Source organism: Canis lupus, chromosome 13 (assembly GCF_011100685.1).
Source record: "Canis lupus familiaris isolate Mischka breed German Shepherd chromosome 13, alternate assembly UU_Cfam_GSD_1.0, whole genome shotgun sequence".
Lineage (NCBI taxonomy): Eukaryota > Metazoa > Chordata > Mammalia > Carnivora > Canidae > Canis > Canis lupus.
In genome coordinates, this window is record NC_049234.1 from 26,746,940 (window position 1) to 26,770,515 (window position 23,576).

Below are 23,576 nucleotides of genomic sequence, written 5' to 3' on the forward strand. Positions count from 1 at the left end.
GCACCTGGTAAAGAAAGGAGGTAAGTCAGGTTTGGAGAAAGGTGAACTGCAGCTTTGGTTTGCTGTAATGCAGCTGGCCCATGAGGCCAGCAGCAAAGATAGCATTGAGGGTTGATTCAACATAAGCATAAAATGAGTCAGATAGAGGCCCTTGAGGGACACCTGGGTGGTTTAGTAGGTTAAGCATCTGACTCTTGATTTCAACTCAGGTCATGATCTCAGGGTTGTGAGATTGAGTTCCTTGTTCAGTGTGGAGTCTGCTTGAGATATTCTCTCTCCCTCTGCTTCTGCCCCTCCCCACCATGTGCACACTCTCTCTCTTTCTAAAATAAATAAATAAATAAATTGGAAGGCAGGAAGGAGGGAAAGTGGAAAGAAAGAAAGAAAGAAAGAAAGAAAGAAAGAAAGAAAGAAAGAAGAAGAAGAAGAAGAAGAAGAAGAAAGAAAGAAAGAAAGAAAGAAAGAAAGAAAGAAAGAAAGAAAGAAAGAAAGAAAGAAAGAAAGAAAGAAAAAGAAGCCCTTGAGAAAAAAATAAAGACGTGGAAACTAATAGATTCTTCCTATTTAATTTTTCCATGTCAGACATCATCTCTTCCTCTGCTTCTACCTGGTAGCCCCAGCTTTCCAATGCTCTCCATGTTGTCTGAAGGACAAGAGACCACAACAGAGACCAAGAGGTCCTGCAGGTCAAGCCAGGCAGGTCCCCGTCTTGTTCCTTGGGAAACACATGCACACCCCTCCCCCCATGCCATCACCTTTTTCTCCCCCTGCTAAAGAATTTCAAAGTACTTTTTTTTAATGACTAAAAATTTCAAATTTCTTTCATTCTAATCTTTGATTTACTATTTGTAGCCTTCCTTTCAGGATAGATAGATAGATAGATAGATAGATAGATAGATATATACACACATATATGTATATATGTATATGTATGTATAAAATGCACTATGTTCCTTAATATATGTACTTTCCTCAAATTACTAAATTATACATTTTTTAATTAGAGGTCTTCATCACTGTAGAGTTGAGGAAATTAAGTCCTAGCGAGGTAGAAGAACTTGCCCAGCTACAACCAGCTCTATATGGCAGAACTGGAATATCACCCCAGGTCTTTTGGGTGAACTTAGAGCCCATGCTCTCTCTAACACATCATGCCCTAAGCAAGACTCTAGTGGTTCCAGCTGTCTAGGTGTTTCTATGTATAAACGGAAGGTGTCAATGATCTAGAAATAGGCCATCCATCAGTGGGTGCCATCTGTAGGCTATGTCCCAGCAAGCAATTCTTCGTTCCAGCTGAGAAAATCCAATTCTGCAAACTCATTAACTCTTCCCTTCCAGTTCTCCCTACACCCCTAGAACTGCTTCCATAGAGCTCCATCTAGTGCTCTAGGGCAGGGCGAGTCAGCAGGGGTGGGGATTGAAAACAGAGGTCAGACTTCTCTTGGGAGATTCTTCTTCAGAAAGCCTTCTAGGTTATACTCAATGCCAAACAGCAGTGTTGAAGAACAGGGGCAGTTTGGGATGAGGATGGGTGTGACTCTGCTTCTCATGATGAACCAAATTTTCTCCCCGAACCTAAAAGGAATAATCTTTTTAGATTCACCAATTCCACTTCTTGTTACCCAAATGGGCTGAATCGTTCTCACCATTTATTTATTAGTAACTTTGTTTTCCTTTCTTTGCCTCTGCTCTTGCTGCCTTCTCATCTTGTAATATCCTTCATATCTTTAAATCTGACTAATATTCATCCTTTAGATTCCCTGAATCTGAAGATTATACTAAAGAACAAAGTCAGTTGATAGATTCTCCAATCTTAGGCAGTAAATCCTTTCTAACATGCCTTCCTGCCTTAGCTTTCTGACTCCTTTGTCAACACTCCAACAAGGCAATTCTACAACTTCCATAGATAACCATTTTCCCAAGCTTCAAACAGCCATCCTATTAGAATATTAACAACTGAGTTCAAGTATCCTTGGGAGAAAGAAAAACCAGAGTGATGAGGAAATGTCCCTCATCCAGCCTTATATTCCCCATGTCTTGTTCCAATAAATAGCCTCAAAATCCATTCCCAAACATGTTGCCTTGGTTACTGCTGATACATGTTCCTGGATCCTGAAGATCCATTGTTGAAGAATCCCTTTTCTCCAGAATCAGAAATAGCAATTCCTCCAGGTAGTCATGCTAAGACTTCACTTTAATTATTGGTCTACTAGAAGCAGAGAGAGGAATGGAGGCAGATCTTAAGGATGGCAAGCACCACTTTCAGAGTCATGTGCCTGAGGGATGACCTTTGCATCATGTGTGGGCAAGGGAGGCTGCTATCCTCCAGCACTGGGAAGAAAGACATTTATGTGATCCTGAAGGTTTAGGAGACTCTGGGGATCCAAAGTTCTCAAGCATATCCATCCAGGTATCCTCATCCCAGGTCTCAGTGGCCCATTCTTTCCATATCAGGACACAGAATTTAGTGTAAAATACTTGCTGTAGCTTTGAAATCAGCCTTCTTTTTAATTCTGCTACTCTCACAATCAGATACTGATTTTCTGTATAATCTGTCCTTGGGTTGTACGTGAAAGTCTGCTTAAGTATTGCCATACATACCTGTTGGATTTTGCTCTGAGTTAGTATCTACAAGAAGTTAAATAGTTGCCCTCCAAAAAAACATGTCCACCTGAAACCACTAATGTAAGCTTATTTGGAATAGGGTCTTGGTTGATATGATTAATGTAAGGATCTTGAAATGAGATCATGCTGGATTTCGAGTGAACCCTAAGCCTAGTGCAGGTATCCTTATAGGATGAGGGAAGGCAGACAAAGACACAGGGCAGAAGGACATGTGAAGACAGAGGCAGAGATTAGAGCTATGCTCCCAGAAGCAAAGGAACAACAGGAGCCATAGCAGCTGGAGGTGACAAGAAAGGACTCTCCCTTCTAGAGTTTCTGAAGGTAATGTGGCCTGCCAACACCTTTGACTTTAGACTTCTGGCCTCCAAAACTCAGAATAAATTTCTCCTGTTTCTAACCATAAGCTTTATGTTTATGGTGTTTTGTATAACGGTCTTCAGAAACTAATATAGTAGCAATCTGATCTTAATCTGACATTATTTTCTCTTTATGCTTTCATGGTAATAAATATTGAGCAATGAAATCCAATTTCTTTATCATTACTGTTGTCTGCATATATCTCAACTATTAGAGATACTGCATAAGACAATCCATCCTCTTCCACCTTTAGCTTACCTGAATTAACCACAAGTGATAATATTAGTTATCAGGATGCTATAGCATTATGGGATTATCATCACCTCTCTTACTTTAAGCACTCAGGTCTCTGATGCCATCTGGCCAGCAAGTGGAACATTATGGGATCCCATCCTGATCATCTGATTCCTAGGACCACTTCTGATAGCAACTGTCTTCATTTAGACTCTCCATATGCAGACCTTAGAGTTATCGTCAAATATTAGTTTATTTAGGACATGACTGCCAGAAATTCTAGTAGGGGAGAAGTAAGAGAAAAGAAGAGGAAGAGGAAGAAGGGGAAGAAGAAGTGGAAGAAGAAGGAGGAGGAGGAGGAGAAGTGGGAGGTGGAAGAAGGAGAAGGAAAAAATCCAACAAAGTATATAGCAAGGAAGTTCCCACTGTGAACATAATCCTGCTAGGTAATTTAGAGAGTTTCACAATACTCTAAGTGAGAGACACTTAGAGTATCTAACATTCTAAGTTAGAGCCACAGGGTGGCTCAGTGGTCGAGCATCTGTCTTTGGCTCAGGTTGTGATCCCGGGGTCCTGGGATCAAGTCTCGCATTGAGCTTCCCACAGGGAGCTTGCTTCTCCCTCTGCCTATGTCTCTGCCTCTCTGTGTCTCTCATGAATAAATAAATAAAATCTTTAAAAAGATACTCTAAGTTAAAAACAATGGATGGATGGAGAGAGTGAGAGAGAGAGAAAGAGAGAGAGAGAGAGAGATCATCTAGTGATGAACGTAAAGTATACAGGCATGCAATGCTATAATTTAGAGGAAATCTTCACCCAATTGTGGGCTCAGGAGGAAAGGAAGGTATGTATGAATGATCCTAAGTGAGAGTTAAGACAGAGACAGGAACAGACCTGTGAGACTTCTGGCCATATAATTTCAGAAAGTTGAATTAGAAAGCATCTTTAGAAGTGTATATCCTGATTGCTCTGAATGAAGGGAATTGCTTTGCACAACATGACCTCCCTTCTTTGATGTCAACCCACAACCAGTGACTGGTTCACTGAGGGGTACAAAGTCCTGGCCCTCAGACCACAGTTCAGGACTTTGCTGGAGGGCTATCCACACTTCACATCACCCTGTGGGGTCAACTGAAGCCTCCTCTGTGACTTCATCACACTTCAATGTCTTCCTCTGCCCAATCATGCTTACTTATTCTCTCATACCTGTTATTCCCGAACACTTCAGGGAAACCAACCACCAGCAAAACCACCTTGGTATTTTTTCCCTGTGGAACACTGACTTAACTGTGTTCCAGGAACAGTCTGAGAATGCTGATGCTACAATAGGATGCTGGAGGGACATGGGGGTGGCTCAGTCGGTTAAGTGTCTGTCTTCGGCTCAGCTCATGATCTCAGGGTCCTGGGATTGAGTCTGGTGTCAAGCTCCCTGCTCAGTGGGGAGCCTGCTTCTCCCTCTATCTCTGTCTGCCACTCCCCCTGCTCGTGCCTGATCTATCTCTGTCAAATAAACCAATAAAATATTTTTAAAAAGTAGGATACTAGAGCTGTGATTTACTCTTTGGCTGGCTGATGAGGAGGATTCCATCCTTGATAAGGGAAGTACAGAAAGCCTCTGGCATGGTGTAGAAGTGCTACTGTTGAGGGGCACCTGGGTGGTTCAGTTGATTAATCATCCAACTCTTGGTTTCAGTTCAGGTCATGATCTTGAGAATCCTTGTTGGGTTGCATACTCGGTGTGGAGTCTGCTTGAGATTCTCTCTCTCCCTCTCCCTCTGCCCCTCCCCCTGTTCATGTTCTCTTTCTCAAATAAAATGGATTCATAAAATCGTTTAAGAATAAAAAAAAATACTGTTGTTAAAACCTCTCACTGGTATGAAACAGGGATGAAATGCCAGAGGCAAGTAATGCACAGATATTTCAGAGGCACTACTTCAGTGGCTTAAGATATTTGGGAGATAGTAATTCTAAGAACAACGGAATCAGACAGGTATATGATTGTATATGGGGTTGGTGTTTTGGTCTGCTTTCCAATTGTTTGCCGCTAGTATGTAAAAATATGAGTTCGGTTTTGTTTTGTAGAAACCTTCTCTTGAATGGACTTGTTAAATTCACTGTTTCTCATAGCTGTTTTGGAGCTATGGAGTTTTCAATAAAAACCTTATCCAAAAAATAAATAAATAAATAAAAAATAAAAAATAAAAAAATTTAAAAAACCTTATCCTATCTGTCTTTTTCCTTTTCCATCTTTCTACAGTTTCTTTTTCTTGCCTTTTTAAAATGGCTAGAACCTCTAGTTTAGTGTTTAAATTCTAGCAATAAGAGTAGCTATTTTGGTTCTTCCCAATCTTTGGAAGAAATATTTAATATTTCATAATACTTCATTATGATGGCATATGTAACTTTTCAGCATGGCCTTTTTAGATGGAGGAAGTTCCCATCTATTCTTAATCTACACAGAGCCTATATCACGAATGGGTTGTGAGATTTTGTCAAATTTTATTTAGACATCTATTGAAATTATCATATTTTTCTGCTGTTATGATCATGAATTGTATTGATGGATTTTAAAATGTTCTATCGAGCTTGCATTCATAGGAGAAACCTTACTGATCATGATGTATTGTCCTTTATATAGATTTATGAAATCAATTTGTTAATATTTCTTATGTTTTTATATTCATGTTCATGAGGAATTTTATTAGTCTATAATTTTTTTAAGTAGTATTTATGTCAGATTTTAGGATTACAGTTCTGCAGACTTCACAATACAGGTTAGGGAATGTTCCCTCCTCCTCTATTTTTCTGAAAGGGTTTGAGTAAGATTCCTATTGTTTCTTCTTAAAGTGTTTAAGACAATTGATGAATGAAGCCATCTGGGCCCAGAGTTCAAGCATGTGTGTGTGTGTGTGTGTGTGTGTGTGTGTGTGTCTGTTTCTTTAACAAAGTTACAAAGTTACTCAGGTTTTCCGTCTCGTTTTTTGTCAGTTTTTATAAATTGAATTTTCCAAGGTCTTTATCATTTATCTTTGTTGTCAAATTTATTGGCATAAAATTGCTAATAATAATATCTCATTTTTTAATGTGCATGAAACAAATAGTGATAATAGTTCTTTCATTCCCATAATTTCTCTCTCTCTTTTTTTCCTCAATCAGTTTAACTAAGTTTTTTTTTTATCAATTTTGGTAATATTTTCAAAGCATGAAGTCTTGGCTTTTTCTCTATTACTTAGTTCTTTTCTATTTCATTGTTTTCTGCTCTTATCTTTATTATTTACTCCTTTTTACCTATTGACTTTATTAGGCTCTTTTTTCCCCAATTTCTTAGGGTGAAATCTTAGCTCATTGCTTTAGACTATTCACTTTTTAATTAATTTTTTAAGATTTATTTATTTATTTATTCATAAGAGACACAGAAAGCCAGAGACATAGGCAGAGGGAGAAGCAGGTTTCCTGCAGGGAGCCTGATGTGGGACTTGATCCCAGGACCCTGGAATCACGACCTGAGCCAAAGGCAGATGCTCAACCACTGAGCCACCCAGGTGTCCCTAGACTATTTACTTTTTTTTTTTTTAAGATTTTATTTATTTATTTATTCTTGATAGACATAGAGAGAGAGAGAGGGGCAGAGACACAGGCAGAGGGAGAAGCAGGCTCCATGCCAGGAGCCCAATGCAGGACTTGATCCCTGGACCCCAGAATCACACTCCAAGTTAGCAGGCACTAAACTGCTGAGCCACCCAGGGATCCCCCTATTTACTTTTTTAAGGTAAGCATTTAAATCTATAATTTTCTCACCATTCATTGCTTTATTTTCATCACATTTACTTTATTGTATCATACTTGCCTTATGATTGTGCTAAAAACATTTTCTAATTTCCCCTGTACTTTCGTCTTTGATGGACTATTTAGAATTATTTTGTTTAATATCCAAATATCTGGGATTTCCTATATATCTCATTTTTGTTGATTTCAAATATATTATGCTTATTCAAAGCACATGCCTATATTCCTTTTATGTATCTTGAGACTTATTTTTATGACCACACATATGTTTATTCTTTTTTTTTTTTTTCATATGTTTATTCTTGAACGGACCATGTGCACTCATGCACAGCATCAAGTTCTTTAGGTTTTAATTAGGTCATGGTGGTTGATATTACTGTCTGAATCATCCACTTATTTACTCATTTTTTCCTAGTTGTTCTATCAATTGCTGAGAGTGGGGTATTAAAACCTTCTTTGATTGTAGAATTGTTTATTTCTCCCTGTAATTTCATCAATATTTACTTGAGGTATTTTGAGGCTCTGTTATTTGGGGTATAGATGTTTGTGACTGTGATGTCCTTCTATGCAATTGATCCTTTTATCATTATTAAATGATTCTCTTTATCCCTGTTAAAACTTTGTCTTGATTTTATAGCCTTCTCAAGCTTACTTTGAAATAATTATAAATTGTTGTGAAACAATTACTCCAAAATCTATTAGCTTAAAACAACCAACATTTATCATCTCATGGTTCTGTGACTCAAGAATTAACCAAGCAGCTTAGCCAGGCGATTCTGCTTCAAGGTCTCATGAAGCTGTAGAAAAGCTGTTGGCCAAGATTGCAGGCAAGGCTGCACTTGCATTGAAACTCCACTTCTACATTCCCTCAAGTGGCTGTCGGTAGGTCTCATCTCTTCATGGCCTTTTGAACCGAAGGCCTCATTCTTTCACCATACAGGCTTTCTTCAGGTTTGTTGCAGTGTCCTCATGATACAGCAGGTAGCTGGCCGACTTCTCCCAGAGTAGCTGATGACACAAATAGATGGTATGTAGATAGAAATTGAAAGTTTGAGGGGGGGAAAAAAGCACAGATTTCTTTAATAAATCAATCTAAGAAGTGTCATCCTATCATGTCTGCCATATTATATTTATCAGAAGCAAGTCAGAAATCATAGCCCATTCACAAGGGGAGATTCCAAAGGGCACGTATACCAGGAGACACAGGTCTTTGGCAACCATCCTAGAGACTACCCACCCCATTGCTTTCATGGTATATCTTTTCTATGTCTACTTGCTTGAAACCTGTGTCTTTTTATTTAAAGTAATTATCCTGTAGACAGTATATGGTGAAGTCTTGCTTTCTTATCCATTTGAAAGTCTTGCATTTTCATTAGAGTGTTGAAATATTAAAAGTTGAGATACTTACTGATATTGTTGAATTAAGTTTACCGGTTTACTGTTTTCTGTTTGGCCATCTCCTTTTTCGTGGTTGCTATTGTTCCTCTTTCCTGCCTGCTTTTGAACGATTTGCATTTTTTTAAGAATTTAACTTAATTTGTCCATTGGATCTGGACCTCTTTGTGTTATTTTTTAATGATTTCTCTAGGGATTGGCAAATATATACTTAACGTTACACATTGGAACTAATGTTAATATGGTATCACTTGACATGAAATGTAGAAAGCTTGCCATCATATGGTCTATTCACCACTCCCTTTCTGTTCTATGTTATAGTTATCATTATTATTATATATGCATATATAGTAGATATACATGCAATTCCAACAAGATGATGTTATAAATTTGCTTGACATAGTCATAAGTAAATTAATGTAAAAGGGAAATAGTTTTCCATTTTTACCCAAATGTTTACTTCCTCCAATGCACTTAAGTCCTTTTTAAAGACCCCAATTTCCATCTGGTCTTATCTCTTAAGCTTGAAGAACTACTTTAGTACTTCTGGCAGGACAGGTTTAGTGGGGGCAAATTTGCTTGGTTTTCCTTTATCTGAAATTGTTTGTACTTTACTGCCTTCTGGTCTCCATGGTTTCTGATGAGTAATGTGTGCTCATCCAAATCACAGTTTTCCTATATGTAATGTTCATTTCTCTCTGGCTACTTTTAAGGTTTCCTCTTTATGTGTGATTTTCAACATTTTGACTGTCATGTGTGGTCATGATGTACCTCGGTGTGACTAGACCGTAAGGATCAAGTGGAAGGTCTAAGAAACTGATTGAAATCATAAACTAAAAGCACACATACGCTACTGGCGTGTGGGAACAAATATTAAGCTGGCTTCCACAATGACCTAGCTCAACACTCTTGTTGGGAAAAATCTATCACCTAATCCACTGGGTAAATGGGATGTATACACACAGGGTAAGAAATGTGATTTCTAATGTGTTTGTGGTTTATCATTTCTAAGTGAAGTTACTCTCAGTATGAAATATATAAAAGAGCAAAATAATGAAAGGAGACTTAGACTGTGGATTTTATCCAAGTTTTAATTAATGTGGGCAACATCATTCCCTCACTGGGCTGCCAATTTCTATGAATAAATCTGGGGGCTTCTAATAGAAAACTAAGTGCTCTTTTCTTTCTATATTTCTAAGAACTTTTAAATCTGCAAAGGACTCAACAGTGGAAAAAGACCAGTTACATTTTGCCAACATCTCTTATAAACCCACATTACTGCATTGTGCTCCTTAGCTGATGAAGGAAAGTGGAGATTTTCATCTTCAAACCAAATATAAAATTAAGTCATCTCTTCATTGAACTCCTTGACCATGTTACTCTTGAAATTAAAGGGTCTATCATACTCAGCCTCCCCACATGGATTTGTGGGTTTGTTGTGTGTTTTTTTCTTTCCCTTAGTGGAGTACAATCTGTCCCTATGTCTTGTTTTTTTTTTTTTTTTTTAAATGATTAAAGATGTGCTTTTTGTGTAAACAAACTCTTGTAGCCTTAGTAACAGAAAACACAGAGACCCAAGCAGTGATGAGCTTGGACCAGGCAATCTTTTTAATCTGAATGAATCTATACTTTTGCTTCTCTGGTTAGGTTTAATTTCTGCAGGAACTTTTGGGTTTCATCTTAGGTAAAGACATAGATTGGTAGACCTACAGATTGTTATTACTAGTTTACATTTACTTAAAATCAGATGAATGGAAAGTTTAAAGTTCCCTCAGAGATCGATTCCCTTAATCTACTAAGATAACTAGAGCCCATAAAACTAAAAAGAATGCACCAAGAGACAGAGATGGAAAAAGACGTATTTATTGATGGCTTGCTAAGGGCCAGGCCCTTTGCATGTGCCACCTGACACTTCTAATCAGACCACTGTGTAGAATAGATATATTTACTTGCACTTTGGAGATAAAATTAAGGCTCAGAGGTATTAAATTACTTACTCAAGATCACATAGGATGGTTTATAAACTGATGTATATCACTTATAAGCTATGGAAGCAAAATTTAAATCCAAATCTCTGTGACTTCAAAATATCTGTTTTTCCTACTGGGCCATGCTGCTTCCTGCTACCCCACCCCCTGGTTTTCATACAAAAAGGCTACAACATGAGTTTTATGATTTCAAGACCAGTGCTTTTTTCTGCAAATCATCCTGCTCTTCCTTTTGACGTCTCCTTTCCAAAACAGAATTTTTCCAAAGTTTAAAGATAATGGGAAAAAAGACATTAATAATCAATCTTTAATAATAACACTTATTTATGATAGCTAATACTTACTTAGAGACTAGTAGGTACCAGGATAATACTAGATGAGAGATTATTGTATTTATTTCTCAAATGGACCTTTAAGTTTGGATCATGACTGTTGTTTTATACAGATGCAAAACTGAAAAAAGTTAAATAATTTGCCAAAGGACACACAGCTATTGAATGTCAGAGTCAGGATTTCAGATTTAAGGGTTTGGTGCATGCACGTGTGTGTGTGTGTGTGTGTGTGTGTGTGTGTGATAATTTTTTCAAAATGCACAGAACCAAGTTTACAGTTAGGTAAGATTTTGACAAATGTATACACCCATGAAAAACCACCACACCAATGAAGATAGAGAACACTTCTATTACCCCAGAACATTCCATCCTACCCAGTTGCTATCCAACTCATATCTCAGTCTCAAGACACAAGTACCATGATATGTTCCAGCAGATTCTTGTCTGTTCTAGAATTTCATATAAATGGAATCAGGCAATATGTACACTTTTAAGTGTGACTACTAAACATAATGTGTTCAGCAGAATGTCTGAGAGATTATTTCATGTCTTTGTGGATATCAGTAGCTCTGATCTTTTTTTATTGCTGATTACTATTCAATTATAGGAACATACCTCAATTTGTTTATACATTCTCCTGCTGATAGAAATGTTTGGCTATTAAAAATAAAGCTGCTGGGAACATTCTTGTAAAAGTTTTCCTTTGATATACGCTTTCATTTCTTTTGGAAGTACATATAGGAGTGGAACTGGTCAGTTATATGATAGGAGTATTTAATTTTATAAGGAATTACAAGTTTCTAAAGTGGTTTTATGGCTTCACACTTCCATCGGCAATGTAAGAGAGTCTCATTTGCTCCACAAACTTACCAACATTTTTCATTTTAGTCATTTTAATGGGTGTGAAGTAGTATCTCAGTGTGGTTTTAATTTAATTTTCATTTCCCAAAAGACTAATGATGTTGAACAGATTTTCTTATGCCTCTTGGCTACCTGTATGTCTTCTTTTGTGAAGTGTCTGTTTAACTATTTTGTCCATTTTTTATTGGATTATTTGTATTTTTATTTTCGATATGAAGGAGTGCTTTATATATTATGGATACAAGTTCTTTGTCAGATATATATATATATATATATATATATATATATATATAATCACTATATATATAGTGAATATTTTCTCCACATCTGCCTTTTTTAGTAAAGTAGTCCTTCATTTTGATGAAATCCAACTTCTCTCTTTCCCCCACATTTATGACAAGTGCTTTTGTATTCTGTCTTAGAGATCTTTGCCTGTACCACACTTGCTGGGATATTCCATTGTTTCTTTCCGGAAGCTCTATAATTTTAGCTTTACACTTAGGAAAATGATCCATATTGAATTAATTGTTTTTTTTTTTTTTGAATTTTTTTTTTTGAATTAATTGTTTTATGTAGTGGATAAAGTTGTTCTGGCACTATATTTTGAAACGACGTACCTTTTCTCATTAAATTATATTTATAATTTCTTCAGAAACAAATCAACTGCATCCATGTTTATTTACATCATGACTTTCTATTCTGTTCCATTGACCTGTTTGTTCATCCACACACCAGCACCACATTATCTTAAGTACTGCAGCTTTAAAATAAATCCTAAAATCATATAGTGTAAATCTCCCATTTTCCTTTTTCTTTTTAAGATTTTACTTATTATTCATGAGACACACAGACAGAGGCAGAGATATAGGCAGAGGGAGAAGCAGGCTCCCTGCAGGGAGGCCGATGTGGGATGTGATCCTGAACCCTGGGATCACATCCTGAAAAGGCAGATCCTCAACCACTGAGCCATCCAGATGCCCCAAATATTTTCCTCTTTAAGTCTGTTTCAGCTATTCTAGGATTTTTGAATTTCCATATCATTTTAAGATAATACTTAATTTTTACCAAAAAAGTCATGCTCCAAGTTTAATTGGAATCATTGACTATTTACATCTAATTGGGAAGTAATGATATCTTAACGATACTGAGTTTTCCATTCCACAAACATGGCATAACTTTCAACTTCTGTACTACTTACTGAATTTATTTACTAATTCATTTTGTCTCAAAGATTTATATTTTTCAGTGTAAAATCTTATACACAATGTGTTTAAATTTCTCTTAAGCTTTTTGTTTGTTTTTATGCTAAAATAAATATTACTTTAAACCTTTTAATTCTTGGGGTGCCTGAATGGCTCAGTCAGTTAAGTGTCTGTCTTCAGCTTGGGTCATGATCACAGGCTCCTGCGACCACACCCCACATTGGGCTCCCTGCTCAGCGAGGAACCTGCTTCTCTCTTTCCCTCTGCTGCTCCTCCTGCTTGTGCTCTCTGTCTGTCTGTCTGTCTGTCTAAATAAATAAATAAATAAATAAATAAAATCTTTTAAACAAATAAATAAAACTTTTAAATCTCAATAGGTTATTGCTAGAATATAAAAATACAATTGATTTTTGTACATTTACCTTTTATCCTGAAGCCTTGTTAAGTCACTTTTTAATGATTACAGTTTATTTTGGTTTAGTACATTTGTTAAGGTTCAGACATTACAAAGTCATATTATATGCAAAACAAAACAAAATGAAAACAAAACCAAAAACAGAAAAAGTTTTTTACTTCTGTTCCAAAATGTATACATTTTACATCATTTTCTTGCCTTATTGCAGTGCTAAGACCTCCAGTACACAGAGGGAAGATTAGACACCCTTGCCTTGTTCTTGTACTTTAAGGAATTTTAAAAACATTTTACCAGTAAATATTAAGTTAGCTAGATTATTTTCTAATATTCTCATTATCAAACAGAAGGAATTTTACTGAATCTCGGTTTTCTGAAGTGCTGAATTTTCTTCAAGTGGTTTGTGTACACTTCCTAAGATAATTATATTCATTGCTACTTTTATGTTTATAATGTAGTGAATTGCATTGATTGAAATGTTATCATTTTACCAAACTTGCATGCCTGATATTAAACTCCACTTGATCATGATACATTATTCATTGTATATATTGCTAGATATGATTTGCTAATGTTTTATTAAGACTTTTTTGCATTATATTTATAGGGGATTTTTTGTGCATAGTGTCACTGTTAGGTTTTGGGATTTTGGTGATTCTGACCTCATACAATAAGTTGGAAAGTATTTCTTTATTTTCTGAAAGAGTTTGTGTATCTTTACTATTATTTACCTATTCAATGTTTGGCAGAATTCACCATCGATTAAATTTACTGGGAACAGTGAATTTTTATTTGTGAAAAACCTTTAAATTATGAATTAAGTTTCTTTACAATATAGAGCAATAGAAATTTCCATTTCTTCTTGTGCTAATTTCAGTAATGTCTGTCTTTCAAGTAGTTCATCTAATTCATCTAAATAGTCAAAAATATTGACATAAAATTATACATGTTTTATCATTCTACTTTTAGTATCTGTAGACTATGTAAATAGTACTTTTCTTTCAACCCTGATATTATTAATTGAGAGGGGCAGATGGGGAGGAAGAGAATCATAAGCTCCACCAAGTGGGGAGCCTGACACAGATCTCAATCTCATAACGTTGAGATGATGACCTGAGCCAAAGTCAAGAGTTCCATGTTCAACCAAGTGAGCCACCCAGGCACCCCAACTGAAGATATATTTCATTCAGATTTGCTAGGAATAATCAATTTTAAGAATCTTTTCAAAGTACACTACTTTGTCTGTTAGTTTCCATTGTTTTTGTTTTCTATTTCATATATTTCCAGTTTTATCTTATTTCTTTTCTTCTACTTATGTTAGACCTTAATTTGCTCTTTTTTTCTAGCTTCACATAATACGTTTGATCATTGATCTCAATCCTTTTTGAAATTTTTCTAATATAAACATAACAATAACTATAAATTTCCATCTATTCAGTACTTTAGCTTTATGACACAAATTTTGATGTGTTCATTTCCACTATAATTTAGTGAAAATATTTTTAAATTTCTCTTTGATTTCTTTTGGACATATAAATTACATTTATAAATTATATAAATCATATAAAATGATTTTTTTTCATTTTCAAATATTTGAAATTTTTCTACATATTTTTCCATTTATTTTTTAAATTTTCTACAGATTTTATTTCAATGTTGTTGATGGTGTCATTCACATCTTTTATGTAGTGTCTATTTTTCCTTTCAGTTCTCTATTTTTTTCTCCATATATTTTGAATTGCTGTCAGTAGGAGGATATACACTTAGGATTGTTATGTCTTTTTTTTAAGATTTTATTTATTTATTTTGAGAGAGAGAGAGAGAGTAGGGGGAGGGGCAGAGGCAAAAGGAGAGAGACTTCTCACTGAGCACATAGCCTGACATGGGACTTGATCTCATGACCCTGAGGTCATGACCAGAGCCAAAATCAAAAGTCAGATGCTTAACCAACTGAGCCACCCAGGTGACCCAGGATTGTTATGTCTTTTTGATGAATTTAGCATTTGAGAAATTTTTTTAAATCCCTATTTACTTGTTAATATGCCTATCCTTGAAATAAATGTAATATGTAATATTTATGTAATATTTATGTAGTCATATAGCTCTCCCATGCTTAATGTTCACATAGCATGTCTTTTTTGATGGTTTACTTGTACATTGATATTTAAAGTGTGTCTTTTATACAGCAACTCCTTGGGCCTTGCTTTTTTAAAACAAACCATTTTAACAGTGTATTTATTATATCCGGCATGTTTAGGACATACATAATATAATTCCTGATGCGATTCGTTTAAACCAGACTTCTTGCTATATTTTATTGGTATGTTTCATTTAGTTTTGATCCTTTGCTATTCCTTTCCTTCATTTTTTCTGATGAAAAGGCAGCTGTTTTTTTCCTTAATTTTGCTCCCCTTGGTGATTTTTTTTTCTGCTTTTAACATCTATTATCTTTTTAAATACTAGTTTAATTATCATGCGTCAGGTTTTTTTTTCTTTCATCTTTTAGGGTTCCCTGAAATCATTAATCTGTAAGCTGACATGTTTCATCAATTTCGGGGGGAAACCAGGCATTATTTCTTCAGTTATATTTTCTTCTCTTACCCTCTCTATTCTCCTTTTGTGAATCTATCTGCTATTGTCAAATTACTTGGTGTTGTTCTAAAGGTCACTGAGTTCATGTTCTCCAGGCTTTTTTCTCCGTGAGCTTCAATTCTTAAAGTTTTAATTTTTTTTGTTTTCAAGCTCATCAAACTTTTTTTTCTGCTTCTAATTTCATCCAATGATTATATCTTTAAACTTTAGAGCACATTTTTTAATCCTAGAATTTCCATTTGGTTTCATTTATATAGTTTTCCATTTCTATTTTGAAATTCCCCCATTGTGTCAGTGATTATATCCATTTTTTTCTTACAGTCTTTTCTATATTTATAACAGTTACCTTCAAGTACTCTTCTGCTAATCTTAATATTAATGTTTTTCATGTGGGGTTCCTCTAGATTCCATCTTTTATCACGAGGTCTCATGATCTTCAAAAGCTCATCTATCTTTTCCTTATCCCTACAAACTCTCCTGGATACTTAATTTAACAGGAAAGGCTTTAAAACAACCACTCTTCAGCTGCTAATGACTTTTTTCTCTTGATAATTGATTATGTTTTCCTCTTTCTTCCCACATATCATAATTGTTTAGCTGAATTAAGCACATTGTATATAAAAGACATTGGAGAGTGAAGTATAATTTTTGTTGTTTTATTTTGTTGTTTCCTGAGCTAAAAAGCTCTTCCCCCTGTTTTGCAGTTGGTTAAGGGGTTGATCATTCAATTTATTCTCAGGGTCTAGTTGAGCTGGGTCTGGGCTACAACTCTAACTAGATTGAATTCATTTCCAATTAGCCCAACTGTAAATGCCACAGTCTGGGGCTTCCAAGAAACTAAGATCCTTGTTCTTGTCATATTTGTGGTGGGAAAACATTGGCCCACTGTCAGATAGCTTTGGTTCTGTTTTCATTTCAATTTCACAGGTTTCCAGGACCTAAGCACTGTGAGCTGTGTGAGACCATGAATTTTCTTTGCTTTCTAGCCTCTCCACTACTGCTATTTTCTTGGGAAAATTTCAGGATAGTGGTTGCAAAGAACTCAGCTGAATGATCTGTTTTTGTCTGCAAGGCCCCTCCAGACACCAATCCATCCCATGGATCCCATTGTCATCAAAGGCTTGTGTGTTTCTCCTTGGCACTGCAAACTAGCCTGGTCTAGGTGTAGACCACTCATCCACACACCTGCACATGGATAAGGCACTTGTGCCCACGTATGGGAAAGTCCAAGTTCTCCACTCTCTGGAATTCAGTTCAACAAAGCTTTTTTGCATCCAACAGTTTTTGATAGATTCAAAGAAAGGTATGATTTTTACTGTATCCATTTTTTCATTGATAATTCATGTCTTTCTACAGGTCTAATTCTAAAGTAATTTTTATTTGAAATATAATATCCATATAGGAAATCCCTTATGAGTGTACAGTGCAAATAATCCTTACAAAGGATGCTTGTATGACCAGTACTGAAATTATTACCAGTTCTCAAGAAGCCCCATTCATGTAACTCTCCTATCATCACCCTCTCACTGTCTTTATTTCTCTTACTATTGGTTAGTTTTGTGTTTCTATATTGTAGGTTTTATCCCTGAATGAAGTTCTTTCAGTATATACAGTATGTCTTTTTATATTTAACAGTATGTGAGATTCATTCACATTCTTTCAGATAGCATTAGTTTATACATTGGACAATATTCCACAATTCATTTACCTAAATTATATAAGGTACACATTTTATGCAGCTTATTTATCACATATCTACTCAACAACTTATTTACCTATTATACTGTTGATGGATATTTAACTTTTGATGATTATAATTTTGGCTATTACAGACATTGCTTTTATTAATATTTTCATACACATATTTTGCTAAATACATGTACATATTTCTTGGCATATTATAAATATTGGAAATTCCAGGTTATAAGGTTGGGTAGGTTCAACATTAGTACAGGGGTGCCTGGGTGGCTCAGTTGGCTAAGTGTCTGACTCTTGATTTTGGCTCAGCTGATGATCTCAGGGTGGTAAGATTGAGCTCCCCTCAGGCTCCACACTGAGCATGGAGCCTACTTAGAATTCTCTCTCCCCTTCTCCCTCTGCCCCTCCCTACCTCACTTACATGCTCTTTCTCTAAAAAGAAACTAAACAAAACAAACCAAAAAACATACTGCCAGAGAATTTTCCTCAAACATTTCACTTTGAATTGACTTATATTATTTAAATGTAAAGGTAATTCTTATTGAAACAAAATAAACCAAATCAGAAGTTGAGAAAGAAAAAAGATATAACCAAAACCAAACAAATGGTCTGAGAACAAGGGGCCAAATTCCTGCTTGCAATATCCTACTGGATCTGAGTAGTAGCTGCCTCCATGAAACAGGATGTGCCTGACCTAGGTCACTACAACCCTGCTTGGACCAATTCACTCATTTGATTTTGCTATTCTTGCTCTAAAGCCTGTGCTTTTCTAACTACAACACTTTTCATCCTATAAGCTCATAGAACACATTAAGAATGTCTAGAGGGATGCCCTCTTTTCCACTCATTCTGCATCCCAAATGCATCTGGTTTCTTAGGTTCCCCCCAAATAAAAGAATGGGCACACACAGCCAAGATGGGCCATTCCTGTGTATGGTTTTGCCCATAAACTTGCCTGCTTCTCCTCCCCCAGGCTCCTTGTCTGTTTGTATTCAAAGGAGAATGCTCATTTATTTCCGTCTCACTTTTTTTCTTCCTGTTCTTGGGGCTCCATTCCGAATTCTGTTTATACCATTGCTAGAGATGTTCCTAAGCAGCAAGCACCTAGACTCTAAATTATACCTTCCTGTGAAGTCTTACCACCCAGAAGACCACTTCATAAGGGAACAAAGGAAGATAAAGAGAGGAAGAAAGTATTTTATTATCCCATCAATTCTGCCTTCTGGTTAGTTTCTCATCCCTTTTGTGCCATAAATTAATTTGAAGATTGTTGGCTTTCATACAATGGGAGATAGTTCACCCAGTACAAGACTAGACAAAGTATCATAGCTCTATTCCATGTGCCAGTCTCACCTTCTGGGAGTTGGAGGGGGAGGTGGCTAGTGTTCCACATTGCAACTGGGAAGACTGCTTTCAATCTCGGGACATGGCAGTTAGGAAAAAGTCCAAACTTTATGAAAAAAAAATATATAATATGTTAATTACTATATAAATGTAAAAAGACTCACAACAAATATAGTCAAGGTGTGAAAAATGGCCAAGGTGACAGGGAAAGGGAAAGAGCAGTCAAAGACGTTTCAGGCCATCCACCTTAAAACGTTTTATTGAGGTGGTTCATTTTAACCTAGCCCTTTCAGTAAGTAGTGAGGCAGAAAAGAGGGAAAATCATTCCTGACAGAAGGAACAGCATGAACAAAGACACAGAGCATGAAGTATGTGATGCACATGATAAATGATATACCGCTGAAATATTCTCTCCAAATTCTTTGCCCTCAAAGTGACAACCTTCAGAGCTAAGCCCTAGATGCAACCACAATACATGTTGCATTCCTGCCTCAAGGCCTTTTCAGCCTCCCCAAAACATAATCAGAATGTTAAATATATGGTCCAGTCTTAACTTTCCCACCTCAAGGAGAAGCTAGGAGCTGGGACTTTCCTCCAGATTGTGTGGCACTGTCAACACAGAAGAAGGAATACGGTGAGAGCATGTCACAAACTTCCTTAATAGCATTGATGCAGCTGGTTTCATGATCACCTGGGTGAAGGAGCCTTGTAACTACTTTCTGGATTTCTCATAAAGAGAATGGTTCCATGCCTTGTTGCCAAATCAGTGTCTCTCTGGGAGGAAGAAGGCTGTGGGTTATTGACCCATGGAAATCAGGTCAATTCCTGGAAGAAGCCTGGAACTTAGTCAAGTCTGATAGACACATAAATGGCAGATCAACTGGTCAGAAGTGGGGTTGGGCACAAAGACCAGGCATTTATTATTTTAATGAACATTGTATGCATTTTAAGGAAGCACCACAAATAATTCCCAGAAAGAGGTTGCTTCTAACTTAACCAAAGAAAGTGAGCTCCCCTCATTGCAAAAGCAATGCATTTCTGCTTCTTAAGTGATATCATATTGGTTTTCAAGGACTGAGCCCCTCATACTCTGCTTTCTTCTAGGGTGGAGAGCTCCGTATGATATCTGGAAAAAAAAAACCTTGAATCTCTTAGCAAAATCAAACTCAAGACCTTATGGAGTCCTTAGCTTTCAATTAATTGGAACCCTGAAAGTCCTAAGCTCCTCACCACAGCTGGACTGTGGTTCTATCAAGAATACAGTTGCCAAATTAGGCAAATAAGATTATAGGACACCCAGTGAGATAGATGACAATTTTTAGCATATATACGTCTCACATAATATTTGGGATATCCTTATAGAAATTATTTGTTGTTTATCTTAAATTCAGTTTAACTGTGTGTCCTTTGTTTTATGTGGCAATTCTAGTCAAGAGGACCCTCATATATTTGAAAGGCTATTATCTGGACTTGTTTTTATAGCTCTTGAGAGCATGCCTAGGAATAGAAAATATACCTTGAAAGGTATCTTTATTCAAAAGCTTTGGGAATTCCAGTCCTGGGGGAAAAAAAAAATCAGAGATATTGAGTAATTGACCTTTCCATTGAGCTCTCTGCTAAAACCCCACCCAACAGAAAAAGCATTACAGCCATTCACATTAACATGGTGGTTTTATGTAAAAGAATATGGAATGTTTTATGTAAAAGAATAGACAGATCGGGGTGCCTGGGTGGCCTAGTTGGTTAAGCATCCTGACTCTTGATTTCAGCTCAGGTCATGATCTCAGGTTCATGAGATTGAGCCCTAAATCATGCATACACATGAGATTAGGAAAGCAGCCATTGTTAAAATTAATAAAAGAAAAGCAAAAAAAAAAAATGAGACAAAATCAAAATGATATTTTGCTAGAGATGGGCTATAAGTTTTATGCTGAGTCATGTAGTAGCCAGTGGAAAGAAGAGAGTATGATTCTCATTGTCTGTCACTAAAAAACAGCTGTTGCTCTGGAGAGGGAGATTCATTTTTGGTCCTCAGCCCCAGGGGAAGTTTCTCCTTTGGGATATCAGAGAGAAGGTGCCACATAATTTACTGAGCAATATCTTCAATATCAGTCCTACAATTGATGTGCTCATTGATTCATTCACTCTTTCATTTAAAAATTTGGTTTGGTGTGTACAAGGTGTTGGCCATTGTCCAAATCACTGGGGATATGACAGTGAATGAAATAAGGACCTCATTTCATGATTTATCTGCCTAAGAATGGCACATTTTGAAAGATTTTGTTTTCCAACTGCATTGATTATTTATCTATCTGTATGGTTTTACAGCAGTGGAATCAGCAAATTCCAGAGACCCAATAAAACGTGGCAAAGCTCATCCTTGGCAGGGTCCCCATGGAGATACACTGCCCTAGGATCTTTGAATCCATGCTTTTGCTTTCCCATTCCTTAGTGCAAAGTTAGGCTTTTTGGCCAAACTCAAATCTGCCCCTTTCATTTCTCAACTCTGTAACCATCTTGTTTTGGAAGAGACTTACGGGGTGTCCAGATGAGCCCATGTGCTGGACACAGGGCTAGGAGGGTCACATATTTCATAACCCTTCATCCTCACAATCATTCTGTGAGATAAGGAAAATGAAACCCAGAGAGTATGAGTAACTTACCAGAAACTCTATGGCTAATAAGTGGAAGAATTTCTGCTCTTCCCATTATTCCTGTCCTCAAAGCACAGTGACCACCATCCAACCCAAAATCACTCAATTGTGACCAACAGATGCAAGTCTAGCCCAGGCTTGGACCCTGATAGCTCCAATTCTAGCAGCCAGACACAAGTCAAGGCACCTTTCACTTCCAAAGAAAGAATAACTCTTTTCTCAGCTGGCTTTGACTTAGCATAGTTTGACTGGTCTCATGATTATTATTGGTTCCCTACAAGTGCTGAGCCAGAAGGCCTTGACTCAGAGCAGGTGCAGGCAATTCCTACACTGTGTGGGAAGTTGTTCTAGATGACCTTTTTGGTCTTTTCCAACCCATAGATGCTTTGATTATTTTGTCAATAAGATGGTGTCCACATGCATGCTAAACATGAGTGATATTGGAGATTAGGAAAGAAGAGAGCTCAATGTGTACTGACTTGTCAGATAGATGTATAGGTGTGAATAATTTTCATTTCAATGTAAGTTGTAACCTAGTGAGATGGAGATCTGGGTATGCTTAAAACATAAAATCTTTATTGCAGCCTTTTTTTTTTTTTTTTTTTTTTTTAGAGAGAAAATGTGTGAGGTGGAGGGAGGGGCAGAGGGAAAGAGAGAAAGAGAGAGAGAAAGCAGGTTCCACACCCACACCTTGAGCTCAGGTGAGATCATGACCTGAGCCAAAAATCAAGAGTCAGACATTTAACTGACTGAATCACCCAGGCACCCTGCCTTTTTTTCTTAAAGAAAAGCAAGTACAGGGGATCCCTGGGTGGCTCAGCAGTTTCGCGTCTGCCTTTGGCCCAGGGCGTGATCCTGGAGTCCCGGGATCGAGTCCCACGTCAGGCTCCCGGCATGGGCCTGCTAACCCCTCCTCCTGTGTCTCTGCCTCTCTCTCTCTCTATGTCTAGCATGAATAGATGAATCTTAAAAAAAAAAAAAAAAAAAGAAAAAGAAAAGCAAGCACATATACCAGTTAAATTTCAAAAACAAAAAACACACTTAATAGCTTCTTGGGGCTTGGCTGTCCTATGGAGATAAGTTCATTTCCCTAAGCTTCACCTCCCTCATTAGCAGATGGAAAGGGTTAAAGTAGATGCACTCCAAGATCCCTTCCCATTCTGTATTCTAGAGTTGCCTGATTTTATCCTGCCTTTCCTCTTCCACCTTCTCCACCTCCCTGCCTCCCCCTACTTTCCTGCCCTCTACCATGAAATATGCTGTCAAGATGACATCGTTGATTAAAATCAGCCCAACTAAAGACATTAATAGCCACATGTGACTAGTTAAATTTACATAAATAAATTTAATAAAGAAAGAGTTTTGCTCTGAACCTCCAGAAACCCTTCTTGTATTTTACTGATTAGTTCATCATTCTCTCCAGAGCAATTTATGGATATGAACATGCCCCAGAATTTTAAACATTTATGCAGCTGCAAAAAAGATGGTCTGCCTTTATCGATATTAATGAGAGGCCACAAATTATACTTTGAGCTTTCCCCAAAGCAATCCAAATGGTACAAATTGACACGTTTATCTGTATCTACGGATGGAAGATAAGTACTGGACATAGAAACAATAGACCAGTCTCATTTGTGCTTCTGAATACTTGTGCTACCTTGGGTATATAATTTAATCTCTTGTGACTCTCAGTTATTGTCATTTGCAAGTTAGATAGAACATTTCCTTTGTCCTATGTCTGTAGTGAACATTAGGAGAAATGTTTGGATAAAATAAGATAAAAGCAGAGAGGGAGAAACCATAAGAGACTCTAGTTAAGAGAACAAACTGAGGGTTGCTGGAGGGGAGGAGGATGGGAGGATAGGCTAGATGGAGGATGGGCATTAAGGAGGGCACTTGTTGGGATGAGCACTGGGTGTTATCTGTAAGTAATTCTATTCCTGAAACCAATACTACACTATATGTTAACTAACTTGAATTTAAATAAAATTAAATAATTTAAGAATAAAAAGAGAGAGAGAGAGAAAGAGAGATTTGGGAGAGAACCTATCCAATCCTGCTCACAAGAAGCATCAGCAAGTGTGTGTGAATGTGAC

General features: G+C 36.8%; 1 long non-coding RNA gene across 1 annotated transcript; it reads right to left on the bottom strand.

Annotated features, from left to right (window-relative positions):
• Window positions 1-7,700: 7,700 nt before the first annotated feature.
• LOC119864948 lies at window positions 7,701-22,126 on the bottom strand. The gene is made up of 2 exons (XR_005368696.1): window positions 18,836-22,126; window positions 7,701-8,010 (listed from the first exon to the last, which is right to left on the bottom strand). It is a non-coding gene; the product is annotated as an uncharacterized LOC119864948 (long non-coding RNA).
• Window positions 22,127-23,576: the final 1,450 nt, after the last annotated feature.